The sequence below is a fragment of the Pseudopipra pipra genome, chromosome 12 (genome assembly GCF_036250125.1).
Source record: "Pseudopipra pipra isolate bDixPip1 chromosome 12, bDixPip1.hap1, whole genome shotgun sequence".
Lineage (NCBI taxonomy): Eukaryota > Metazoa > Chordata > Aves > Passeriformes > Pipridae > Pseudopipra > Pseudopipra pipra.
The window spans coordinates 19,045,552-19,070,330 of NC_087560.1; the positions used below are offsets into that span (position 1 = coordinate 19,045,552).

The 24,779-nt window shown below is 44.5% G+C and overlaps 1 protein-coding gene and 1 long non-coding RNA gene across 12 annotated transcripts in view; one reads left to right on the top strand and one right to left on the bottom strand.

Annotated features, from left to right (window-relative positions):
* DENND4A (DENN domain containing 4A) overlaps positions 1–8,261 on the bottom strand; it is a 51,251-nt gene extending 42,990 nt beyond the window's left edge. For 6 of the 8 annotated variants that reach the window (XM_064669233.1, XM_064669231.1, XM_064669237.1 and 3 more), the window contains exon 1: positions 7,612–7,735. The gene's annotated coding sequence lies outside the window, so the exon portion shown is untranslated. Of the gene's footprint in view, positions 1–7,611; positions 7,736–8,172 lie in introns of those variants that run through there. The other 2 variants (XM_064669234.1, XM_064669232.1) reach the window with 1 other exon arrangement.
* Positions 8,262–8,334: 73 nt separating this feature from the next.
* Positions 8,335–23,702, top strand: LOC135421060 (uncharacterized). Of its 4 annotated transcripts, none has more exons than XR_010433847.1 (5): positions 8,335–8,442; positions 9,296–9,424; positions 11,625–11,757; positions 13,603–13,735; positions 17,844–18,181. It is a non-coding gene; the product is annotated as an uncharacterized LOC135421060 (long non-coding RNA). The 4 variants fall into 4 exon arrangements; XR_010433846.1 differs by adding an exon at positions 19,961–23,702 and having other exon boundaries at positions 8,385–9,424; positions 17,844–18,097; XR_010433845.1 differs by adding an exon at positions 19,771–19,952 and having other exon boundaries at positions 8,385–9,424; positions 17,844–18,097.
* The last annotated feature ends 1,077 nt before the right edge of the window (positions 23,703–24,779 follow it).

Sequence of the window (24,779 nt, forward strand, 5' to 3'; positions counted from 1 at the left end):
AGATCCTTCTTACTCCACAATCAGCAATACACACATACTCTTCCATCCAGCCACCTTATTCCAACTCTGCTTCCAGTGGGTGACACAGTCTCCTTGCTCTTCACTGTCACAGTCATAATTTCTCTTCAGCTCTGGTAAACACCAGCAGGGACACTTTCAAACACTGTGTGACCACAGACAGCTTGAGCTTGTGTTTTACACTGAGACATGGGTAAGCCCAGCAGTCTGTGCTACATTTAAGCATTTTGGAGCAGCAGTTTTCCACAGGGCTGAGGATACCACCTCACTGGAGACACTTGGAGATTCCAGGCTCCCAGAACAGCTCATCAGACTGTAGGCAAAAATACACTGTCTAAAGGAGGCTTCTCTTCACCAAGGCTTGGAGAACACTCTCAGAAGATTACCAGGAGAAAACAAAGTGTAACATAAGCAGGGCTGGGAAGGAACACATCTCAGGAGGGTTTATGCAAACCATGAAAGATTTGCTTCCATTCCTGAAGCGGAAAAAGCTGGGGAATTAGATTATCAGAACTGTAATTTTGGGATCACAAAGTTCAAGGTTCTGTTCATAAGCCCAGTGTACAGGACAACCTCTCTCAGACCATGTAGAACAATCAGCACTGGTAGTTCATCACTCCTACAGCCCAGAGAGCAAATCCAGCCCCAGTGCCAGGCTCTCTGACCCCCACAGCACCACAGACCAGTCCCAGTCACAGCCAGTTATTCTCCAGTACCTGACTTGGAACATTTTCACACAAGGCTACAAAGAGAGCAGGAAGCAGTAGCACTACACAATTTCCCCCAATGGTCTGATCTGTAATATCAAGTTTCCAGGAGTGTCAGAAATTATAAATTTAGGGATCACCTGCAGACCTCAAGCACAGCTGCAAAAAGTCCAGGAATTCAGCAGCACTAACACATGAATAGTTTCCCCATGGACACTTCAAAAAACTCCTTTCCTAGTCACCTCTCTGGAAAGCCAATGAGGAGAACTAAATGCAAGAAAAATAAAAATATATTTATGCATCATAAGAAAGACAGCCAGACCAGCTGCTGGTGTACCTGCAACTCTATTTTGTATTACTTCCAGCTTGCAGAACATATTTACAACGAGTTTGTTGTTCTCCACCAATAAAGTAAAAGATCTACTTGTTCAAAAAACAAGATGAAAAGGACCTACCCCAAAACATCAGAACTTCTCATAGCATTTTTATTTTTAGTAGGACATTGCCTGTACTTTTTCTTCCAGTTTCTTACTACTACAGCCACATGAATGACAGCAACAGAGAAAGTTGCTACAAACAGGGCTAAAGTGATCAGAGCATTACTTTTTAGAGCCTACTGCACAGATCTGCCCTCTGTGATGTCAGACAACACAATAATTAACAAGAGTCCACCAGCCTACAATAAGCTCCCTTTGATGCTGCATCAATTGTTATTAAAAAGTTAAAAAACAAACAAATAAACAAACCCACAGAAAACCAAGAAAAATCCCAAGATTCTTCTGCTCTGCATCACTGGACTGGAATTGCTACCCAGTGTTTTGCAGGCCCATTCACAATTATCTGTACCAACTCATGGTTAACAACCTCTGGTCCAAACAGCTGAGGAGATAATCAAGAGAGCTCAGGAAACTTGGCAACAAAGGGTCTCTAAGAGGTGCTCAGGACACAGAAAAGTGCTGCATAAAAGGGACAAAACACAAGACTGTGAGTTTGGGAGAAGAAAATAGGAATGTAGCCAAGAACTGAGGGACAAGCAGATTTGTTCAGCAATAGGAAGAGAGAAAAACTGGGCTTAAATGCAGAGGCTAATGTGGATCCAGTGGGATGACCACAGGCAGTGAGCAAGAACTGGACATGCAGAGCATCACAGCTTAGGTGAGGAAGCAGAATCAGTGGCAGTGAGAGGGCAGGGAGGAACAGACTTCACCCTGAGGAGAGAGCAGGCACATCCCACATCTCCTGCACTTTCCACCATCACTCACCAAGTCTTGCATGTGTTTGTCCTTCACTGCTCTTTGTAGTCTCAATAAAATCAAAGCATTTACTAAGAGGGTCTGACAAGGCACAAGCTGCTCTGGTGTTCATGACAGTTGTGCCACAGCAAAACCCCATGAAATTCAACCCTGCTTCCAAAAATTCAAGGAAGTGATGTTCAAGTATCCCACAAAATTCGTGACAGAGACAAATCAGTCTTAAAGCCTCCACTTTTCTTTCTAGATTACAGTATTTATGGCCAACAGGCACCACTAAAGAATGGAAAGGATTTCTGAAATACAACTGTGTTTATAGGGAGGGATGCAGAAAACAAATTGTAGCCAATGAGGGGGAGGAAAGCCAAAGCAAACACTATAAAATGTAAATATTACTTCATCCACAGCACAGTTCAGGAGGGCGGCTGGTCCATGGTTTTTGTACAACTACTTATTATACGACAACTTTTTAAAAGGAGAGATTCCCCCAAACACAATGTTCTGTTTTCCTTGGCACAGCAAATAAAGGCAAATGAAAGCAGCAAATCTTCCAATGTTGAGCTTCAAACCCAAAATCTGTAGCTGGAAATGTCAAAGTGCATCAACCAAGAGCGACAGAAGTGACCTGCTTTCACCCAGCCACGTTTGGGCACACATGCCAACCACAGTTTTGTTCTGAAACCATTCTCTGCCCAAATTAAATTTTGAAATTTAAGGCATGCTGGAAGGAAAGACAGGTGGGAGTTGTTTCTAACACATTTTGCTATATTTAAGAACAGACCTTAACTGCGACTTAAAATGTTTTATGTGATTTTTTTTTTGCCTTTGGTCAACAAAAATGCCCTCTAAGATGAGAAAACTGGACAACTGGATGATGACAATTATAGACAGAGTGCCTGACATGCAAAGACAGCATCTGCCAGGCTGCAACTGCTCTCTGCAGATCATCTACACACCACTGGAAAGGTTTAATGGAGGGATAGCACTCACTAATACCTCCCTCATCTACTAAATCTCTACATCCAGTTACCAAAATGTTCATCCACAGAAAAATAAGTGGGAAAGTACCACCAGCAGCTCAGCTACAAATATATCAACTACCATGTACTGCTGGGACAGTTTCCCTGCCAGCAGAATAAAGCAACATCAGGGTCTCCTCCCAAAAATCACAGTATTAGCTCAAGAGCAATGACATGCCCAGGTAACCACTGCTGATCCTGATCTTGGAGGGTTAGGAATTCTGAGAATAATTCCCTAAGCCCACAAGCTTCTTCTGAAGCTCAAGACAAAACCAAAACTCAAGAGTCCAAGCCCCAAGGCCCTTCTCTGTGTTTGCATAAAGCCTGTACACCAAGTGGGGGTTTTCTCTTGGGACTTTTTCATGTTCATATGTGTACATACAACTCACACATCACATTTACTGCCTGTCCATTTTTATTTCGGATGGCTAAACTGAAATTATTTGATTAGTTAGTATGAATGATTTTTAATGACCCAAATTAAAAAAGTCAAAATTTACAGTAAATATTAAACAGGGAGGATATAATTGGCTAACTCACTTCTAACACTCCTCCTTACTCTTACCCTGTTTTTAGATCACAGTTCCTCCTTTTTTCACCCTCCTCCTGTTATTACTTACTTCACTCTATTTCAGCCTTTACAGAACTGTTATCTAATACATCTACTAGAGAGATACATATTAGATATATGTAATCTATCCAATATTTTTATTTTTACCTTTGAAAAGATAAAAATGCACCATTTAAGAGTTGGGCCAGCCAACACTTTCTAAAGTCTTTCATTTCCACTTCTCGATTTCCTCCTGGTGCTGTTTCTGAGCTCTTTAGGGAACTACCAGTGACTAGTTCTGCATCACAGACTCTGTTGAAATGAGTGCTACAGCTCTCAGCAGCACTGCCCCACACAGCCTTCCCTGCACAGTTTGATTTTGACTCTGCAGTCTGTGGGGGCACTTTGTGAGCACAAATGCATCAGCAGCGTATTTCCAGAGCAGTCCCTGACCAAACTTCCAGACCAGGCACAGACTAAACATGAAGGACCGCAGAAAATATCCAAGAATTATTATGCAATATAGGAAAGAACCTCATTCACTTCAAGTAATGGTTTGGTCAGTACCCACTGTTATAAACAGCTGATTTTAAACAGCAGCTGAACAGTGATGATGCACTCACTGTTTATACATATTCATCCCCTACCTGTTGGCTATCCCTCAATTAAAGCAAGGCACAACTGGCTTTAGCTTCCAGAGGATTTGCTGCTTTTAGTACAGAAAAAAAAAATCATTATTTGTGTCCACAGTAGCAAATGTTATTTAAAAGCAGAATTGACATATAAGGGAAGAGAGCCAGGGCCTTTCCTGGGCTCTTGCCCAGGACCACCCAGTGAAGCTACAGCAGAAGGACAAGGGACAAGTGAACTCAGCCCTCCAAACCACACCTGCACTGCCGTGTGAGGGAAAGCTCAACCCAAACTGTCTTCAAAAGGTCCTACATTTTTACAGGTTTGTTTTTGGAGTGGAACTGCAAAGTAGGGAGGGAACATGCTGATTTTGGGGGGGTATTCTGTTTGGGTTTTTTTACAAGAGTCATCATAACAACAATTTGAAATTTTAATACATTCCAGGGAACCTGATTAAAATATTATAACAAACAAGAGAAACATACTGGAAATGCACCAAGCCACATAAATTGCATCATGTTTTGGTAAGGCATTTATACAGAAATTATTTGGGTGTCTTTTTTTGGTTCTTTCATTACTGGTATTATTCAGTATTACAGTTCTTTCCAGGAAGCTTCAGAACAAATACCTTAATTCTACAGGTACACGTGTATCAAAACATTAACTACTGGAAGCCTCTGTCAGACTTGGAAACCACCAATACCCCAAACATTATGTTTGAACAAGGTGACAAGGTTATATTGACTTTTTCTTTTCAGTCCAACTTAAACCGGACAACATTTAGCCTCCAACTTTTTGGTCGTGCCGACATTGCATTTAAAAACTGAGGTCAAAGTTGAGTAAAGGACAACAAATGGAAAGAAGATTTTCTGCAAGTCTTCATTTTGGGAGATAAATTTACGATTGAGAAAGGGTTTGACTAAGTACCTACTGCACTACTCCCATTCCTCAGCCTGTCTGGGTTTGACCACGAAGCACAACTGTTCCTGCAGCCACTGTTATAAAAAGCATTTCAGCCAACTATGACTTGCAAAAGTCACTGCAACTCAGCTGCTGGGAAGCACGATGGAAATCAAGAAGGATGTTGAATATTTAAGTGATGCTGCAAATTTCTTTATCCAATTTTCAAACCTCAAGGTTAACAAACCCCATTATCATTCAGCTTGGTCCAAGAATCATCCTCCTCTCTCAAGAGTCACAAGACAGTTTTCTGCAGCTATCACACACTACAGCAGGAATTAACCTAGAAATTAGTAAACCCTTCAATACAAAATCCTGTAGATTAAAAACTGCCAGACTGGCTTCTGGCAGTGGTGGTGCCCCCAGTTCTGTTTTAAGAGTCACACAGAACAGTTGGACGAGTTACAGCCTCGCTCCCTTTAGGACCAGCTGGCTCTGCTCTCTACTTTGCTACTTTCCCTTTCAAGCACATATTCTAAATAGAACCAGGTTATTTACATTGTTCCTAACGCTTGACCTGCATCAGCTCCACTCACCTGAGCTCCATAGTGTGTGCCAGACTGTGTCAATATTTGTGCTTTTACTAACTAATAATTAACTCTGGCTGTATTAACTAGATAATTGCTAATACTGCCATTAACACATATAGTAATTCCATTAAGCACCATACTGGAGTTATATCCTATAGAACAAGATACTCACCAGAAACACGGACCTACAAACCCACTGCTACAAAAAATATGAAAACTCACACGTATGAAAATCCCTAATACTGGGAAAACATTAGGAAGCCCATATTTCAAAAAAATAGTCTTTGTGCCTTTTATCTTACTGCTTGCAGAAACAGATCTTATCTTTTGTGTTACTTTCTAATAAATTCACTGTTTAGAAGTGGCCATTGGGTAAAGCCTGTTCCAAAGGAGCAGAAGCCACTCATAACTTGAGGAAAGTACTCAACCAGCTGGACTCCAATGCTTCTACAAGTAAAACATGTACATCACAGAAGCTCTTAAGCCTGTAGAGAAGCTTAATGGTTTTTTTGCTCTGCCTTTAGAGCTCCTTGCAATTTTCCCCTTCCCCAAAAGCTAACCACAAAAACTCTAATGCTCCATTTTTGTTAATGAAACAATCCCAGTGCCAAGTCATGATTAACCCTAAAAAACTTGGCTGAATTCACCAGAGGTGCAGTTCTGCTTTAATGTTCACTTTAAGTGAACTCCTCAATACTCTAAAAGCAATATGGAAGTTTCACCAATACCCTAAATATATAAAATTTTTAACAAGATGAGAGAAGCAGGAGACTCTTACAAAGTAAGACTTGTCTGCTAGACACACAAACCAGAAATAATCCATTTACTCCCCTCGACCTTCCTTGGCTAGACTAACTCAATTAGTTTCCCTAAACCACCAGATACTTGCCAAGATTAAATATTTGGGTTTAATCATTCAGAAAGTGAAAGATTATGCACTGTAATGTAACACTTTTTACGGAAACCTCTGCTTGAGCAACAGTTCCAGAAAAAAAATTGTGAAATAGAGTAAAAAGCTGCCCAGAACACCACACTTCCACTCTGTTAATTCAAAAAAAAGAAGTTTCAGAGTCAGGCACCAAGTCAAGACCTCATTTTTAGCAAAGGAGAAGCGGCACGTTTCAAAACGCAGTTAACTCTAGAATAACAACCATCGCCGGGAAGCTATTAAATATCATCATCCCCTGGCCAGCAACTTGTGCTACGCGCAGACCTCATGACGGAACGGCGATAAAAATGTCAGGGCTAATTTTTAGCACCGCGTCGCATTAATCCAGGTGTAGGATAACCCGGGCTCGCCGAAGGGAAAGCCGGGACGCAGACACGGCACCGAGGGGCTGAGCAGCAGCGGGGCGATTCCGGCTGACGCAGCGCTGCTGCTGCTGCTGCGCGGAAAAACCGCACGTGGGTTCGGGGAACGCGCGCGGGGACGGGGGAACACGCACATACACACACACACACAAATACACACACACACACAAATACACACACACACACACACACACGGGGGTCTGGGGAACGCACACCCGCCTGGGGCTGGGGAGCACACGGACGGATCGGGGGGACGCGCGCACGGATGGATTTGGGGCACACGCACACAAACACGCACTCCCCGGCCCGTGCAACATGGACGGCCGGCGGGGAGGGCTCGGCCGGCCCCGCCGCCGCCGCCACCGCCGCCCCCCAGGGAGTCCCTCGGGCCCGGCCGGGGCCGGCGGGAGCCTCGGCCCGCCGGGCACAAGGAGGAAGGAGAAAGTTTTACCCCCTCCCACCGCGGCCCAGCGCAAAGTTCCCGCCGCCCCCGCGCCGCCCCGGCCCCCGGCCCGCCCGCGCCGGCCTCCCCCGCCCGCGCTGACAGCCCCACGCCCCTTGCCCGCCGACCCCGATCCGCGGCACCGCCGCGGAGAACCCACCGCCCCGCGGCGGTGACAGCCCCGCCGCCCTCACCTCAGGCGAGGGCCGCGCTCCGCAGGGCGAGGAGCGGGCGGCGAAGGGAGTGCGGGGGGCAGCGCGCTCGGTGCCCGCGCCCTTATCGCATCCCAGCGGAGCCCGGCTCGCCCCCGCCGCCTCCCGCCGTGTGGGCGGCTCAGGCGGGATCCCCCCTCCCCTCCGCCGCCATCTTGGCTGTCACGGGGCGGGGGAGGCGGGCCGTGACTCGGGAGCGTGGCGGGGCGGGCGCGGGTCCCGCCGCTTCGTGAGGGGGAGGCGGCCGTGCCCCGCTGCCCGCCGGCTCCCGCTCCCTTCTGAGGGCTCCCCTCACGCCGCGGCCCCGCCGCTCCCGCCTTCCCCTTCACGCCGCGGGTCCGGCCGCTCCCGCCTTCCCCCTCACGGAGTGCGGCGCCGGCGGCTCCGAGCTGTGAGGGGGGAGCGGGGCGCCCTCGGTGAAAGCGCCTAAAACACAACGCACAGACCGCAGACCTCCCCCCACCTCAGCCCTCTAATCTAAACGGCACCTTTAGTTTAAACAGAAATCAATCTCCGGCCCAAATAGGCCGGGATTTGGCTCACCTGCGGCGCCCGTCGCCTGGACCCGGAGGAGGTGCCGGCTGTCTGGAAAACCAGGGATGAGAAAACCGAGGGATTTTCTGCAGGCTTGATGTAACCCGCAGCAGGCTGTTGCATCAAAGACTAGAAAAAGAACCCGGGACAAAAATAATCTTTTAAGTGCGCGCAGCTAAGATTAGTGCAGCGTGTCAAGATGTTGCTGAGCGCTACAGAACGAGTCCTCCTGCCTGTACCAACACAGAAATACTACTTTTCTGGCATCTGCAACCCTGAGTATCCAAATTTTATACCAAAGTGATGTTTAGGGATAGGATCCCACCATACAATTTTGGCTTTAAATTCAAGCTTCCCTCCCTTCTAGATGTTTGGCTTGAGGGTTTAGATGTGGCTCGTCATAAAGACACAAGATCCATATGAAATTCTGAATTTGTACTGTGAATGTGTTCAAACCTGCTGTATTGGTTTACCTCATCCCTCTGAGAAATCCGACCAAATAGGAGAATATAAAAGCAACAAAGTACAGAACAGGGCTTTTTTCCCCCACATGCTTTTATTAATTTGATTGTTTATAGCAGAAATGCTGCTCCTCTTACCCCTCAGGTAGGAAACGCCACAGCTGACACAAGCCAGTCTCTACCCGGGCAGCAGCATTAAATTATTTAAAGTGCTGGTAGAAATTTTTTCAAATCAGTTTCTGCTATGTTTTAATCCTGGAAATGCTTTTCAAGTAAATAGCAATGGTGAAGTGGCTTGTGATAGTAATTTTGATATGCAAAGTGTGCTGTTCTCTCTGCCCTTGCTGTTTTTTCACGTGGGCATAATTTTTAGCCTTCAGTGTTAACACCCAAGATTAATGGGTATGTTCCTACTTCTAAGAGTATTGTTTCAGCTGCTGTTATACTGAGGCAAAATCCCTGCACAGATGTACGAATAGTTCACTTTGCAGGGTTTAAGTTCACAGCCATGAAAATATTCTTGACTGTTCGTAATGGAAACTTTCATTTTAGAGAAACAAAGTTCTTAAATATTCTGTGGCAGTTTTCAGCTCATTTTATAGGTAAAATTTTTTGTCGATGTCTTTGATTTGCTGTTGATTTATTTCCCTCCACCGTTTCTGTCCTTCTAGGATTATCTGCATTTAATTACACATTGTGTCAAGGTCAACAAATTGCTGTCGAGGATGAGGATCTCGCTGTGCAAGGCCTGACACAAACACCAGAGGAGTTTCTGCCCAATGCTGCCGTCACAGCCAACGGTGCTTATCTCTGTCCTGTCTTTCTTGTTCTTACATCTCCCCCTCCTTCCCACCCGATTCCATCAAGCCTCTGCTGCTTTCTCTCCCTGACCTACCTGCTGCTCACACTCTCGGCTCTGGCACACTTTCATCCCCACCAGCACATTTAATTGCAATGTTCCATTTCATTATTAGCTTGTCACCACCTTTGTCAAGTCACCTTTCCTAACAAATCTCCCCGCAAAGCTTCCCTGCGTAGCTTGTCATCAATTTTCCACATTAGGGCTCATCTGAAACCATGTGCAAAAGGGTCTGTGAAGAATCATGGCTGCAGTGCTGTATTTATTTGTGAATAAAGAGCAGCACCAGTGAATAGTGCTACTGTACAGGCAGAGACAGATTTACTGTGTGCCCAGCTCCTGCCAGGCTCATTGCACAGAGATGTGTCTATGTGTCACTCAAACAAAGCCTTTCCCTTCCCCAGGATTTTCGGGGTCTCTGGGCAGTGGTCTCTACATGCACGTGGAGACCAACCCCAAGATCATTAAGTCAGCAGAATTCTTCCTATTAACCCCAGCCAGTGTTGGATCAGATTCTTGTTGTGCGTAGTAAGTTAATTAAACAAGTTAACAATTGCATGCAGTGCAGGTGGGCTGGCACCAGGCATTTCTGTGGGATTCTGCTGCCTCTCAAGTGCAGGGTGGAGCCCTGGCAGCCAGATTTAGCCTCCCCCGGAGTGCAGCCAGCGAGACATGGTGGCTTTCTGCAGACTGGCAACCACAGAACCATTTCTTTCCATGTTACAACCCCAAATTTCTAGCTTGTGGCACTCCAGTAATTTTCAGAGTATGGTTTAGCTTATTTTAACTGTGTTTTACACATGGGTAAACTCCAGCAAGGCAGAGGACAAGTGGCAGATGGTCAGTGACAGAGCCAGGAATAGAAGGGAGGACTTCCTTGTCCCAGGACGTGGTTGTAATTGACTTTGTCCCAGGATTGTGAGATGTGATGATTTATAATTCATGAGACTTCAGCAGTGCTTTAAAAAAACCCCAGCTATTACTATTCCCAGTTTTTCCTGGCAGAGGTTGGCTTCCATAGACAAAACGATTTCAGTGTCTTAAGTGTGCAATTTGGGGCTTAGTCTGTTCACTTTCTGACCAGTTTTATTCCTTTTGAGCTCACTTGGCTGTGCTGTGTGCACTGCTCATTTACATCTACAGGGAGAAGGATGAGGCTCCAAGAGAACCCAACAGAGTATCTTTCGAATAGACCTCTGTGTAACCTTGGTAAAAACAATCATAAAGATAATGATAATGGATAATTATAAACCCTATAACTGGCAAAACAAGACTCTGCATTTCAGAGGACGAATTGCCTTCCCCTGTCCAGTAACCCACTTTATGGTGCAGTAATGGATCTGCATCCAGAGGGTTATGCACTGAAATGGAGCCTTTGGCAAGATGGGATCACAGTAGAAATGAAGCAACATCTTCATGGGTTTTTTTAATATATGCATATTTGAAAATCTGGAACTTATCCCTTTTTACATAAAGAGACTGTCCCTGCTCAGAATGATTAAATTCTAGGACAGATTATGAAATAATAAAGTGTTTAAATATTATGATGCAGCAGTACAACAGTGCAGTTACCCTTCCTTTTACTGATTCAAGTATGGTATTTCTGAAAAGCCTTTTGCACTCCAGGGAAACTACTGACTATAAATTATACAACAGGCAATAGAGTTATCATGCATATATGGGGGAAAAAAAGAAGTTTCAGACCTTCCTCTAGGTAAAGAACTTACAGAAGCAGCTAAAAATATGGGAAATGGAGCAAACACAGGGTCTGATCCAAAGGCCACTGAACTCAGCAGAAGCATGCAGTTCATTAGGCATCAGAGTCATGTATGTCATGAACTACAATTCACAAATGCAATTAAGAATGTTACTGTATATGAGTAAGGATAAAGTCTGATTGTCTAATTGCATTGTCTAGGTGTTCTACTTGGATAAAATGAGCAGATTTTTCTCCAGTAGGTAGACTTTCTCAGCAAGGATGTATTGCCAATATTTATGTGAGAGTTTGTGGTCCCAGAAGCACAGAAATGCTGGAAAACAAAAAGGAAAGAAAAATGTATCCAAGGAGGAGATCCAACTGCTTCCAAGTCATTTCTAGAAATAAAATTCTGATGCAAACTCATTATCATTCCACTTTCCAGTGCCGATTTGCTTCCTCAAGATTTCAGAGTGTGCATCTGAGAATTCTGACTGTGCATCATAAAGTTTCCCTCAGCAACTGCTAAAACTATTCACAAGGCACTGCGGCACGGAGCAGCTCTCAAAGATGGGATGGTAAGAGCCCCAGGGGACAGCCTTTGGGATTAATCAGGGAGAAAACAGTTAACTTTGTGCTTTGCTGTGTTGCTGTGGGTTGGGGGAATCAAGCAGGTGATGCCATACCTCTTGTCCTGTTGTTAGCAGGCAAATAACTGTGCACAGCTGGAGCATGCTCTGGAATGGCTCTTCCCATGGGCCCTGGAAGCTCGGAGACAAATATTTGCGGCACATTTTGTGGGAACGGGACAGCAGGAGGGTTGCTTGAGGATGGTCCAAGTCCTAATGCACGTACCAAAGCCAACTCGCTGTGTGTGCCAGCACTAACCTGTTTTAAGTATTGCTGTCATCAGTAGGGCAAGATAACAAAAGCTGCTCTTTCTGGAGAAATATCAGGAAGGAAATTGTGCATGCAGATTGGCCAGCAAACACAACAGTCTGGGGCTGTCAGTGTACACACTGATACTGCCGGTTTGTTGCTATTTCCAGCAGCTCCTGTACCCTCAGGGGTGAGAGAAGGACTTAACTGCTGTCCCTGCTGTTCAGGCATCAGCCTTAAAGGTTCCATGTGGGCTCCGGCTCTTTGGCCCATCTGGAGGTGATTTCTGCAAATAGCAGTTTTCCTCTGAGTCTGTCCAGTTCACCACCCGGAGCCACACCACGTGACACTGTGGTGCTGTGGTATCTCCTCTCACATCAGATAAAAACTCACTTTCCTTCACTAGAGATCTCAGTTCCTCATTATTTGCACTTTTATTTATCTTCGAATCCTGCCCACGCCAAGCAATTGCATTCGATTACTTAAACATTCCCCACAGTTTTGCCTGACTTACTTCAGGCTCTAAACTCTTGTGTAGTCTTGCTGTTTTAAAGTTTTTGTGTTTTGTTCTAGAGTTCACTTATATCATGAGGGGTGAAGTGTATCTGTCAGTTAACCACTTCTCAGGAGTACTATTAGGCTTAATTAATGTTTGTAGAACACTATTGAGATTCTCAAGAGAAGCAGCAGTAGAAGTGCAAAGGATTATAATTAATTTAGAACTATCTCATTTTTGAGTAAATGGCTAACAACACTTAAGCTGAGATTCTCCAAGTAAAACTAATTTATTTGATTCTTACATGAAAACATTCTGAAATCTGGGTTCCATTTGCTACTTCCACTGTATGATGCATTTTGATCTTTATGGTCCTTTGATATCATTTGATGTATCCAGACACGTTGCACAGCTTCTTTTAGTTCAGGAAACACAGTCCAATATATGTAAGTCAAGTTAAAATATAATAACAAAAGAACTAAGTCAATAAACTCAAAGACAATCCACAGCACCATTTAGTATATTACACAGCACCTTTAGGATATTAAGTGTTTGAACCATAAAGCCTGTAATTAATATTATGGAAAAATTCCCGTATTTATTTATGAGGCATCTCATTTACATAAATAGTCATTATCTGGAAATAAACCCAGATCATTAAAATTCCGAAAACTGATTGAGATCAGTCGAGATGTACCAAAGAGATTTGCCAGACTCCCTGTTTGAGAGTGTTCTGAGAGAAGAAATCTCTGCTCCCAAACAAGCTTAAACAGGCCTGGGCTGTGAAAACACAAGCAGTGCTTCATGCCCATGACATCATCAAACAGAACGGTTATTTTGTACAGTGAGAAAACATTGGGTCACTCTTCTCACTAACTGTCATGGAGAGCTTCCAAGAAAATGCTTCTGACACATCTGCACTGGAAATTTGACCCAGATTTTGGCTGGTGTTGTCCTAACACAGATTTCTGCTTTCCTGAAACTCTGCAGCAAGTCAAAATACTTTTCGAAATACTCATTTCTTTCCAAATACTTTAAATACTTACAGGACTTTCAATACTTATGCATCTAGTCAGGAAACGCATCGTGCAGAATGAAAAAAAAAAGAAGAAATGGCACTTTCATGTTTCTGTTTGCAAGCTGGATTCATCACTCCTCAGCTATTAGCTACAGAGTCACAGGTATTTAAAATTATGTTCTGGTTGATATAAAGAACGTGTCTCGGGTCCTGCTGTCAGTGTTTTTGCCTTTCAAGACCCAGAGTGTTCACTATTCAACTTTTTCTAGGTAGAAATAAACCCACCAATTTTTTAAAAAGCTACAGCTACAGAACATACCTTAAAAATCTGCAATTTCCCTGAAAATTCAGACCTGAGTCTGTCCTTTTTCAGCCTAAGATGCGTCTTTGAAGTGAAGTGTAAGCCCGGAGCAAGGTGATAGACCACGATCTGCCCTGTTTGCATGATTATCTTACTAATTCCTAGAGAATGGAGGTTGGCTCAAGTACTGAGTCATGAGGATTTCATCTCAATACAGATATTTTTAGTATCTGTTATTTTATCTCGGGTGAAGCTTTTTCTGTATCTGTATCACTGCCCAACTCCTCTCCTAATTATCTCAAATCCTTCTGTAACTGCTTTGGAATGTTCCCTTCTCTTATTACAATATTATCTTGTATTATATTGGCTCCCAACTGCTCCTCTATTGATTCGGTCAGGTAAGAGAGTCCATGTTGCAAGTGTGAGCAACTGCTGAGAAACGGGCAAAACAGAGTAACAACAGCAAATCTCCCCGGTGAGTCACCGTGAATTTAGGTCAGCCCAGGCTCTGCCCTTTGCTGAGCTCTCTGGGAGTTGGCTCCAGGTTACCTGAGGGAGCCCCCAAACTCATCAGACCCCCCCAATTAATGGTTGTGTTCCTTTGCCATGTATCCCTGCCGCTGCCATGGGGGGGTTTAGAGGAGATGAACACTGTCTTAGCAACTGGTCCACAGCCTGCAGCTGAGAAAGGATATGAGAGCAAACACAAACCAAATCACCTTGAGAGTAAAATACAAACCCTATTTGTTTAACCCAATTTGTGCCAAATGATATTATGGATCCTCTCAATCTCAGCCAGTTGAGGCTCAAAATCAATGTGCTGAGAGCAGAGGAGGGAGAGTGGTGTACCTGGTCTGCCTCATACCTGGGCATCCTCTGCTGCAACAGTAAGGGGCTCTACAAAACCAGATAGGCAGAGAAAACTGTGAATTAGTGATTAATTTAACTGGTTCATCGCCTCCTTGAAAAAAGTATGACCAAATGTTGATGCAAAGAAAGTAATTCACATAACCAAGTTTGAATTTGACTCATAACACAGTAAAAAACTACCTTAATAAATGGCAATTTTTAAAAATCACAGTCTGACTCTCGATACAACAAAAAGACTTCCAGTATAAATAATGGAATTGGAGGAAATGTCCTTGGCAAGTCAATTTGTTCCATGCTGCTGATGGTTCCTGTTAGTGACAAGGATTTGTTTTTCAAGAGGGAAACAATGGAAAACAGATGCAAAACCATTTACCAGAAGGCCAAGCAATGGCAGCTTTTCCAAAATGTCAAGTGTGCAGAGTGGAGTCAATTTAAAAGAGAATTAATTATTTAAACTGAATTAATTTGACTACAATGAAGCCCTGTTAAGCCATCTCATCCATCCTGCTTCCAACTGTGCTACCCCTTACAAGTCTAAGTCTAAGTACTGACCTCAATTTTCAAATACTTCAAACAAAAACTCTCTTATCCAGTCAAGTGCCAATATGTTGCTTTTTAAATACATTTACTGTATCCCTTCCAGGAACTCACCGAAACAATTGTATTCACCTCCTCCACATTCCCAATTCATCCGAGTTTAATCCCTGGGTCCCCTTTTTCCTTCTTTTCCTCTTTCAGCTTTGTACTTGTGGTGTTTTCCCGGAAGCTTCAGGCAGCTTCCATTGCTGCATTCATCAGATCCACCTTTGCCTGCAAGTCTGTCCTTTGCATAAAGTCCCTCATATCCTGATCTCAACAACTTTTCTCATTTCTTTCATGCACTGCCTTGCTGTTGCTCGCCTTTGGGGACAGGAAGGTGACTGAATTTTAGGTCCACAGCTTTCATATGGAAGGTCATTTTCTCAAAAGCATATCCACACCTACTTCCCCTGGAAGCAGTTGTCCCAAAGGGCTTCAGTTCCTCCTGGAACATGGGCCATAAAAAAGTTGTAATACACAGATTATCACCCCTAGAAGGAGCACTCCAGAGACCACTGTGCCCACTGTTTGCATTTTCCAGGTCAACAGGGATTTGCAATGCTACCAACAATTTAAAAATGGCAATAATGTTTACCTTTTTCCCTGATATGTGGCAAACACCAACAGAGACACTGTTCCTTTGAAATCCTTTGTTTCCCATGGGAATATCTGTAACCATTTCTACCATTGGTAATTCAGAGCTGTCACTTTTGGTTTCCAGTTTCAGCATGGGCACAGGAACCATTCCAAAACCATCCTTTTCTGTCACTATTAAAGCAAAACATCTGTGCTAGAATTTATAAAAAGTAAATTCCTTTATTTCTTCTATTTCATGGAGGAAAAGCACTCCTGTCTATTAAGTAATAAACTTAATTGCCCTGGGTCTTGCCTGCACTGGGAATGCATATTAATTTAAATGCATCAGTGTAAAAATCAGTCTCATTAAACTATCTCAAAGCCCTAAAATAGATTGAGCACTGTTCTAACACTTGCATATAATCATTCATATCAAAGTTATAATTTACAGGAGCTCATGATGAATGTAAACAGGAATTAAAACAGCAAGGAAAAATGTTTAGTGGAAATGATCTTTAAACTGATGGTTAAGAACTCTCTTCTGGAGCATATTCCAGGCTTTGGAGGAATACAGTTGGTAGGATCTATATGGTGTACTAGAAACAACATATCAAACGTGAGCGCACTGAAGCCAAAGCAACACCCTCACCTCAGAAAGGCATTTCTGAAGTGATTTTGTGCTCTGCCACTTCCTTGCCATGTGGGGGGAATGACTCACGTACATATGGAAAAACGAGAGCGAGTTCCTAGAAACCATAACGTTTGCTTGATCAGTCACAACCCACTGCGCCAGGGCCCGCTCGGCGTATCGGCCCCGCACAGCCCGGCTGGGGTCTCCATAGTTACCCCGGGCACAACAACCACACCGAGGTGCCTTTGTGGGGCTGATAGGCAGACAGGAAGCCAGTGAACATCTGCTACAGCTTGAGATGGTTCTGCCTCCAGCGACCGCCGAAAAACTTCAGGCTCTGCGTTCCACGTCCTGCTCGCTTGGCCTTTGACACCAGCAGCTGTTGGACAGGAGATGTAAAATGTTATACCTACTGAAAGGGAGGTGCACTGTTTTCTAAAGGGCCTTTGGGATGTTTAAAGGCAGTTTTTTCTTTCCATTTTCTGATGACTGGAAATGCTGGATAGCAGAGTCTGCATATGGAGTTACTTCCTGAAGGTCAACCACTTCCTATTAAAAACTATTTTTTTTCCCTCATGTTCTGTTTTCCTTTCCAAACCTGCTTTGTTTTGTTTTGTTTTGTTCTGTTTTAAACACCAAAAACAATTGCCCTGTATACTGAATAGTAATTATAATCATCCTAATCATCGTGAGGAAGCCATGTGCTTCCCTGGAGCAGGGCTGGGGCTTCCAGCCCAGGCAATCTGTCTTCTTGGAGCTTAACAGCATTTCTATAGCATGGACAGCCAAGGAACGGAGTTACACAAAATAAATACCAAACAATTTAGAGCAAACCGTTTCTTTGTTTAAAGAAAGAGCTCTCAAACATGAATTTTTAAAAGGGAGCTCAGCCAAAACGTGCAGATTCTCTGCTTGTGTGTGTGGAGAAAATCTCTGCTCCACATAGTTCAGCAGTTCTCCACCACTGTAGGATTTTCATTTGCATGGAAAACTACTAACAGGGAACCACTGACAGCAGCATATTTTTAGGATATTGAGGCTTGTGGCATCTTGATGTACTTCCTCTGAGACTGTAATTTTGTCTAGGATATTGCAACAGTTGTGATGAAATCAGATTTAGCCATGTATGGCAGATCCTTTGGGTCAGACACCATGAGATGAAAGCGGGGTTCAGAGTAACAATGAGAAAGATGAAGACACTACTCCAGAGTTAGGAAAGCGTAGGTGAGAAGAGAATTTTGCCCAGAAATTCTATGCTCTGTGCTTTGGGGTTTTATGCAGTTTTTTTTTATATGTTCTATTCTTAAACTGCAGATGGATGATGGTTTGCTGGAAAATAAATGAAGCACGAGGATGACTTCAAACATTTGCAGGAGCCATGCTGACACTCAAAATATAGAAACATCAAGTAACTTTCCTGGTGAGATCATAAAAGCAGAGCCACAGTGATCAAAGGAGAAAATGCAAGACTCTTACTCCATTCCTAATACAAGATCCATTCTCCTTCTGGGACCAGGAGCCTCCATGGCACAGAGATGCTCCCATAGTCTACAAATACAGTACATAAGGTGGGTACTTTGACAGTATTTAATTAGTTAAATGTGGGAATATTCATAAATACAGTAGATGTAACCCTTGAGAGTGACAAATGACTGATCAGGTTATTATTGTATAATTGAGTCATAGAATCCCAGAATGGTTTGGGTTGGAAGGCTCTTTAAAGATCATCCAATTCCAACCCCCTGCCATGGGCAGGGACACCTTCCACTATCCCAGGTTGCTCCAAGCCCTGTCCAGCCTGGCCTTGGACACTTCCAGGGATGGGGCAGCCACAGCTTCTCTGGACAACCTGTGCCAGGGCCTCCCCACCCTCACAGGGAAGAATTCCTTCCCAATATCCCATCTAACCCTGCCCCCTGGCAGTGGGAAACCACTCCTCTTCTCCTGTCATTCCATTTCTTGTCCCAGGTCCCTCTCCAGCTCTCCTGGAGCCCCTTTAGGCACTGGAAGGGGCTCTAAGATCTCCCCGGAGTCTTTCCTTCTCCAGGTGAACCCCCCCAGCTCTCCTAGCTTATCCCCAGAGCAGAGGGGCTCCAGCCCTTGGAGCATCTCTGTGGCCTCCTCTGGACTCACTCCAGCAGCTCCACATCCTTCTGATGTTGGGGATCCCAGGGCTGGAGGCAGCTCTGCCTGGGGGGTCTCACCTTTACAGAGCAGAGGGGCAGAATCCCCCCTTTGACCTGCTGTCCACTCTGGGGATGCAGCCTTGGATACCTTTGCCTTTCTGGACTGCTCTCAATCCTATTATCTTCTGGATTTCACAGGGAACTGAATTTATGAAACTGTATTAATATTAGAATAATTAAATATATATCTTGAACTGTGTGCACATTGCATTTAACCAGCTTGGGAACAGGCCAAAAGTTGAAGCAATTTTTAGGAGAATTGCAGAATCAATACATCAATTCCCATTAATTTGGTGTCAGAGGAAACAAATGTGTACCTGTCTGAAACGTGTGCATTCCCTGCAGAGATGTACTAAAATAAGCATCTTCTGTCTGCCTTCCCTGTGCCCTTCAAACATCAGAAACCAGGGCCAGAATGGGGGAAACCCAGACTGGCTCCAAAATCTAATGGAGACAATTTTAGTAACCCAATATCCTGGACACATTATACACAAATCCGAGCCATCCTAAACTCTACCCTATCCACTGCACTGAGTTCCTTGTTGCTCCCCCAATGCTCCAGTCCCTCCAAAATTCATCTCTACTTCAGGGCTGAGAACATCTAGGCAAGCTGAGGAGGAACTCCTTTCAGTCTGTCACAGCCATGAGCTGTAATTCTGCACAGCAGTGAGAAAATATTAGTGACTAATCCTAATCGAGAGCACATTTTAAACCAGCCAGAGTTCTGGATCAATCCAAGCTCCGTAAAATGTGCTGTGCTCCAAAGCAGCTGGCACATCTTACTCACTGCACAGCTGGCTGCTGAGAAAACTCTTGTCTCAGGAGGTTTGCTCAAGCACATGAAACATATTTTTAGCATTCCAAAGGTGTTTGTACTCACTGAGCTGAGAGTGCAACCTGCCTGACAGCAGCTTTCCAGAGGAAGGAGCAGGAGAGAGGATGATGAGATTACCCCCCATGGAAGGAGACTCCTGCTTGGAATATCAACACATCTTTTCAGTCTCTCTCATTGTGACTGTTTGTGCTTTCATCAGATTTTCCATTTGCTCCTTCAGCTACGGGACCAGATGGCTCCCACACATAATGCTCTGAATCATGGCAAGGCTCGAGGTGTTTGTTCTGTGGCACAGCAAACACACGCTGGACCAGGTTAAACCCCCTCTCAGCCACATATGGTGCATGCTGCGTGGAGCTGCAGCAGGTGCCTATGGATCCACACAGAGGAAGATCCTTTTCTTCTTGCAGGTTGTCAGGAAAATGACTGTCATACCTTCAGCACAAATAGCAGGGAATAGAGGCAGTGCAGTAACACATGGCACAGGACAGATGCTCGGCGCTTCCTGGGATGCACAATGCCTGATGGCAAGGAATCCTGGTGGGCCAAGGACAGGAGGGTCTTGTTCCCCCTCTGATTTCTCCATGCAGCTTGTGATTAAACTGGTGCTGACACCTTGCCTGGTGCCTGTTTGCACAGCCAATAGCCCTGGGCAGGACTTCTGGCCGTAAAGCACCTACTGGAAAAGGAGAGAATCTCATTGTTTGAGAGCATCTTTGCCCCTGGCATTTGTTCAATAGAAAATAAAACTGATTTTCTCCTCACTTGCCTCACGTAGATGTGGGGTAGATTCAAGCTGAGGCAGCCCTGTGAAATGAGGGTGAATGGGGAGGTGTTTGCCAATGGAACAACCACTGCTCAGGAAGACAAGGCTGGAGAGATTGCACAGCATGTGATGTGTGCTTCAGTGACAAGACCATAAACACCACCCTGTAGTTGTCCCTCACTGATCCATCACACTTCTGAGCACTGAAAAACCCTGTAATAATGAAGGTGCTTTTTCAGTACCTAGGAGATGGCTGTTTCAGAGAATTCCAGCCTGCCATGCTGGGGCTCAGCGCAAGCACCAAATCCCAGAGTGGCTGAGGGGTGTCCTGGATCGCACGGTGGATACGGTGTGTGTGCTCCAGGCCACACAATGAGGGAGCAGCCAAGCATCTGGCCACTCTCCAATGGCCACACTCCACCTCAAGTATTTTCTGAGATGAGAAAATTACCCTTTGGCTGTTTTTCAGCTTGCTTTCCTTGGGATGCATTTGACATGCCCTCCTTGTTGGGAGTGACAGGACACCTCGTGAGCAGGTGCTGTGCTGGCCTTTGGCAAGCAGTGGGACACCCATCAGAGACTGGAGCAGTGACCAGGAATGTCACAACTGCAGCCTGTGCTGAGCAGCTCTGATGAAGGTTAAACATGTGCTGCCACCACCTCTGAGGTCAGCGTTGGGCTCACTTTAGCAGTCCTATAAATAGATGACCAAGGTTGACTGCAAAGAGGATTTGGCTCGGCTGGATCTTGTTTAGCATTCCCAAGAGAGGAAGGCAGATTCTTTTCCCTCTTCTCTTCCAGCCTCTAACCTTGAGTTGGTCTCTGTGGGAAGCATTAGTGGCATTTGCCAAAAGAGCTGCCGCCGTGAGCCGGATGTCCTGCTGTGTCACACAAACCACACGTACACGTCTCTTCAACCTGCTAACCCAGACCTAATTCCACTAAAGCCTCAAACTAATTCCTCGCCAGCAAAACTAGGGAAAAAACCCAAACAAACCTTGAGCCTAATTGCTTGAAAACAGTAGGACACCTAGTGGATTTATAGGGAATATCTTTGGGATTATCAGAAACATTTTGTCATTTTCTTGGCAAAACCAACTGTGAATATATTTATAGAGGAATCATTGAAATATCAGGGTTTCTATTTAATAAATTAATCTTGTTATAGCTGTTACAGCCTGCAGTTTTCCTGAAGAAGTTATTGCAACCTATAAAAAACCCAAAGAGTGTTGTTTGCATGACTTGAAAAAAAATAATTGTGGAGAATTGGATAGTTCCCAAGGTCTGGAAACAGGAAGAAGGGTATTCTGCCAGATCAAAGCCATCCCAGTTGTTCCATCTGACAGCTCTCTAATGATCTTAATGAGCAAAGTTCTACAGTCTCAGCCTGGCTCCCTGTACAATCGTGCAGCTTCACAGCATCTCCACGCTGAGCACAGCCAAGCAGCTCTGCTGGTTGTTTCAGCAGAGAATGACTTGGCCACAGAAGCCAAACTGCCTTCTTCATTCCCCAGGGCCGCGCTTTCGAATCCAAATTAGAGGATGATGGGCCATGTGACAATGGCTGCTCTGCTGTCGCTCTATTTGTCTGGAACCAACACCAACATCAAGCAGATTTTGACTCTAGGTAGGAAATAAACCTCTGTGGCAGGGCGTGTAAGAGGAAGAAGATTTGGAGTGATGGTTCTATGAAATGATATCCTGGCCAGCAATTATCCTGGGGCTGCCAGTGTTATCTTGCTGGGATGTCTCTGGAGGCAGCAGATGCAGACAAAGAGATGAGTGTTGAGTCCAAAATGGATGCGGGAAACTGAAGACTTCATTTTGACAGTCAGCACAAGGAACACCAAGTCATCGAGGCGTGCACTCAATTCCTCCCCAAAGCACATTGAAAACTTCCCTTCCTTTCTGCTTATTCCATAATATTGTCCCAGTGAAAAATGTCTCCAGAAGGTGGTTAATTTTTCTGCTCCCTTGCCAGTCTTTCTTCAGTGCTGCTAAGACCCCTAAAGAACAGCAAAACCAGGATGAGGTTTGATTTTTGGATAGGTCCCTGTTCAGATCCAGGTCTTTTTTTTTATTCCAACCTCAAGGTTAGGAAAGAAAAGGCTGATCTAGAAATTAATTTTGATTTGGTCTATTTCATCTTATATCTTTTCTTCTTAGAGCTGCAGAACTCAGATGGTGGAATACAAGTGAGCTATCAGCAGAAAAATTCCTGTTGACTCTGTGTATTTTCATTACTCCTACATGTGGCACAAAATTACCTGAAAAATAGAATTCCTTGCACATTGTAGACCCTTTAATTTGGTCCAGGGTTTTAAAAAAGAGTGGGTTTTTTTTTATTTCTGTGCATGGATTTTATACTTGAAGGGGTTTTTTTCTGACTGACATGTCAAAATGGGGGTAGAATGTGCTAAGAGTATGCTTTTGTCTAATTCAGCAGCTGGATTGAAAAGCTTGAATTATCTCTGCATAATTGCAATGATTCATGGATTGTTAGGAAATTGCAAAGTATTGATTGGATTTTCCCCTTAGGAAATATTTCTCCTCTGATAAAACAGAGTAGGTTCTGGGGTTTTGCTTTTGTCCTTCCTGCCTTCTGCCCCAGGGAAGCCAGGGGCTGCTTTCATCTGGAAAACAGGAATTTGGGTCAACAGCCATTCAAGGACAGTTTTGAATTACTGTGATTTCCAATTCCAAATCTTTCCCTGAGCTTTGCAGAGCGATGGGCTTGGCAAAGTGTGGGCAGGGATTTCCAAGCCTGAAAAACTGGGATCAGCAACAAATAGTGGCCATCCCTCTTTCACATTCTTCCGTTTCCATGTCAAACACCACTGGTGTGCTCTGCAAAGAGACCTTGACCTTGTTGTGGGAATGCTACAGCCATCGGAGATGGTGGCAGATTTTCCACTTTATTAGGCCAGGATTTCTCTCAGGGTCTCAGGAGCTGGTGGGAGGAGGGAAGTGGGAGACTGAAATGAAAATCAGGTGCAGGGAGAGCCTGCACACAGTGCCTGGGGCAGCCGGAGCTGGGAGCCCTGACACACATCTGCACATTAATGGTGCTGGGCCCTTTTGGCAGCTCTGTATGAATTTCCAGAACAGAACCATAAATACGCAGTTATGAGTGTGACCTCTGCTGCTTTTCTTCTCTTAATTGAACATCCAAGGCCCAGCTGAGTATCATTCCTTGTCTCTGCTCCAGTTGCTTGGAACGTGCTGCCTCTGCAAATGGTTCTGCCTAAGTTAGGAATTACGAGAGTGTGCTAATTCAAGGTTTGCCATGAATTTAGTGTTCCTGCAAGGATGACACTAATGGCAATTAATGCAGCAGAAATGCCAGTGCTGAGTGACTGTTCTCCCATTAAAAGCTGTCAGCCAGAGAGCACAGAGTCCTCTGTTCTCTGTTCCACAGAGGCCTGACCTCTGCTTTTTGGCCATGTTTCATGTGCATGGCAGGTGTCCTGGGCCATCCCATCCCACTCCCCATCCCTGCTTGCTCCAGGAGGGGACACAAAGAAAGAGCGGAGCAGCCAAAACCAGCTTGTGCTGACAGTGACATTTCCTGAGGGTTTGGATATTCTCATCTGGGGCCTGAACAGCAACAAAATTAACCCAGGATTGAACAGGATATAAGACTTTAATTTCTGGAGCTCCCAGCTAGTCCAGCGCTCTCCTCGTGCCCTGCTCTGTTGATTCTTGTTTAGACACAGAGCTCTTTCAGTTTTCACCATGAAAAATCTGATTTTAAATGATCAAATGCATTTAAACAGGCTTAGCTAGAAAGAGCCCCCACTGCTTCTCAGCTACACGGCAATCTGCACAAATGTCCATGTTTTGGTAAAAATGATTGCTAAAAATGCCTCTGCTTCGTAATGGCTGATGTTCAACAAGTGACAGCAGTGCAGCAACATGGGGACTGTGATTTTTAGCTCAGCCAGAAGAGCCACTGCCCTCACTCTCTGCCCTGATGTCCTGCACAGGATGTGCCAGTTCCAGATGAGGAACATCTGCAATTTGGTGCAAGAGGAAGTAACACTTACGCACACAAAAAATGTAAATAAAGGGTGTTTCCAGGCTCACCAACAAAATCCTAAACACGGAAAGGAGAACAGCTCTTGCAGGAGAATAATTTAAAATAGTTCACCTGTGTATTTTTTTAAGTGTTTTTTGCACGAATAGCAATTCTGGAGGATGAAACCAGGTCTGAGAAACATCAAGTGAAAATTAATTGCTTTTTAGCAACAAAGTTCAATGGAGAAGCGCAAATAGGATGTGAGATGGAAACCTGAACTGCCGAGTTATAAATACACCCCAGCCTCTCCACAGACAAATATCCATTATCCATTTAATGTGCTTCTCAACACTGGAGGATTGAGAGGGGAGGCAAAAGCGGGATGAGCATTTTCAGACTCAAGATTTTGGGTGTTCTGGGTCTATCTTGAGACAAAAAGGATGAA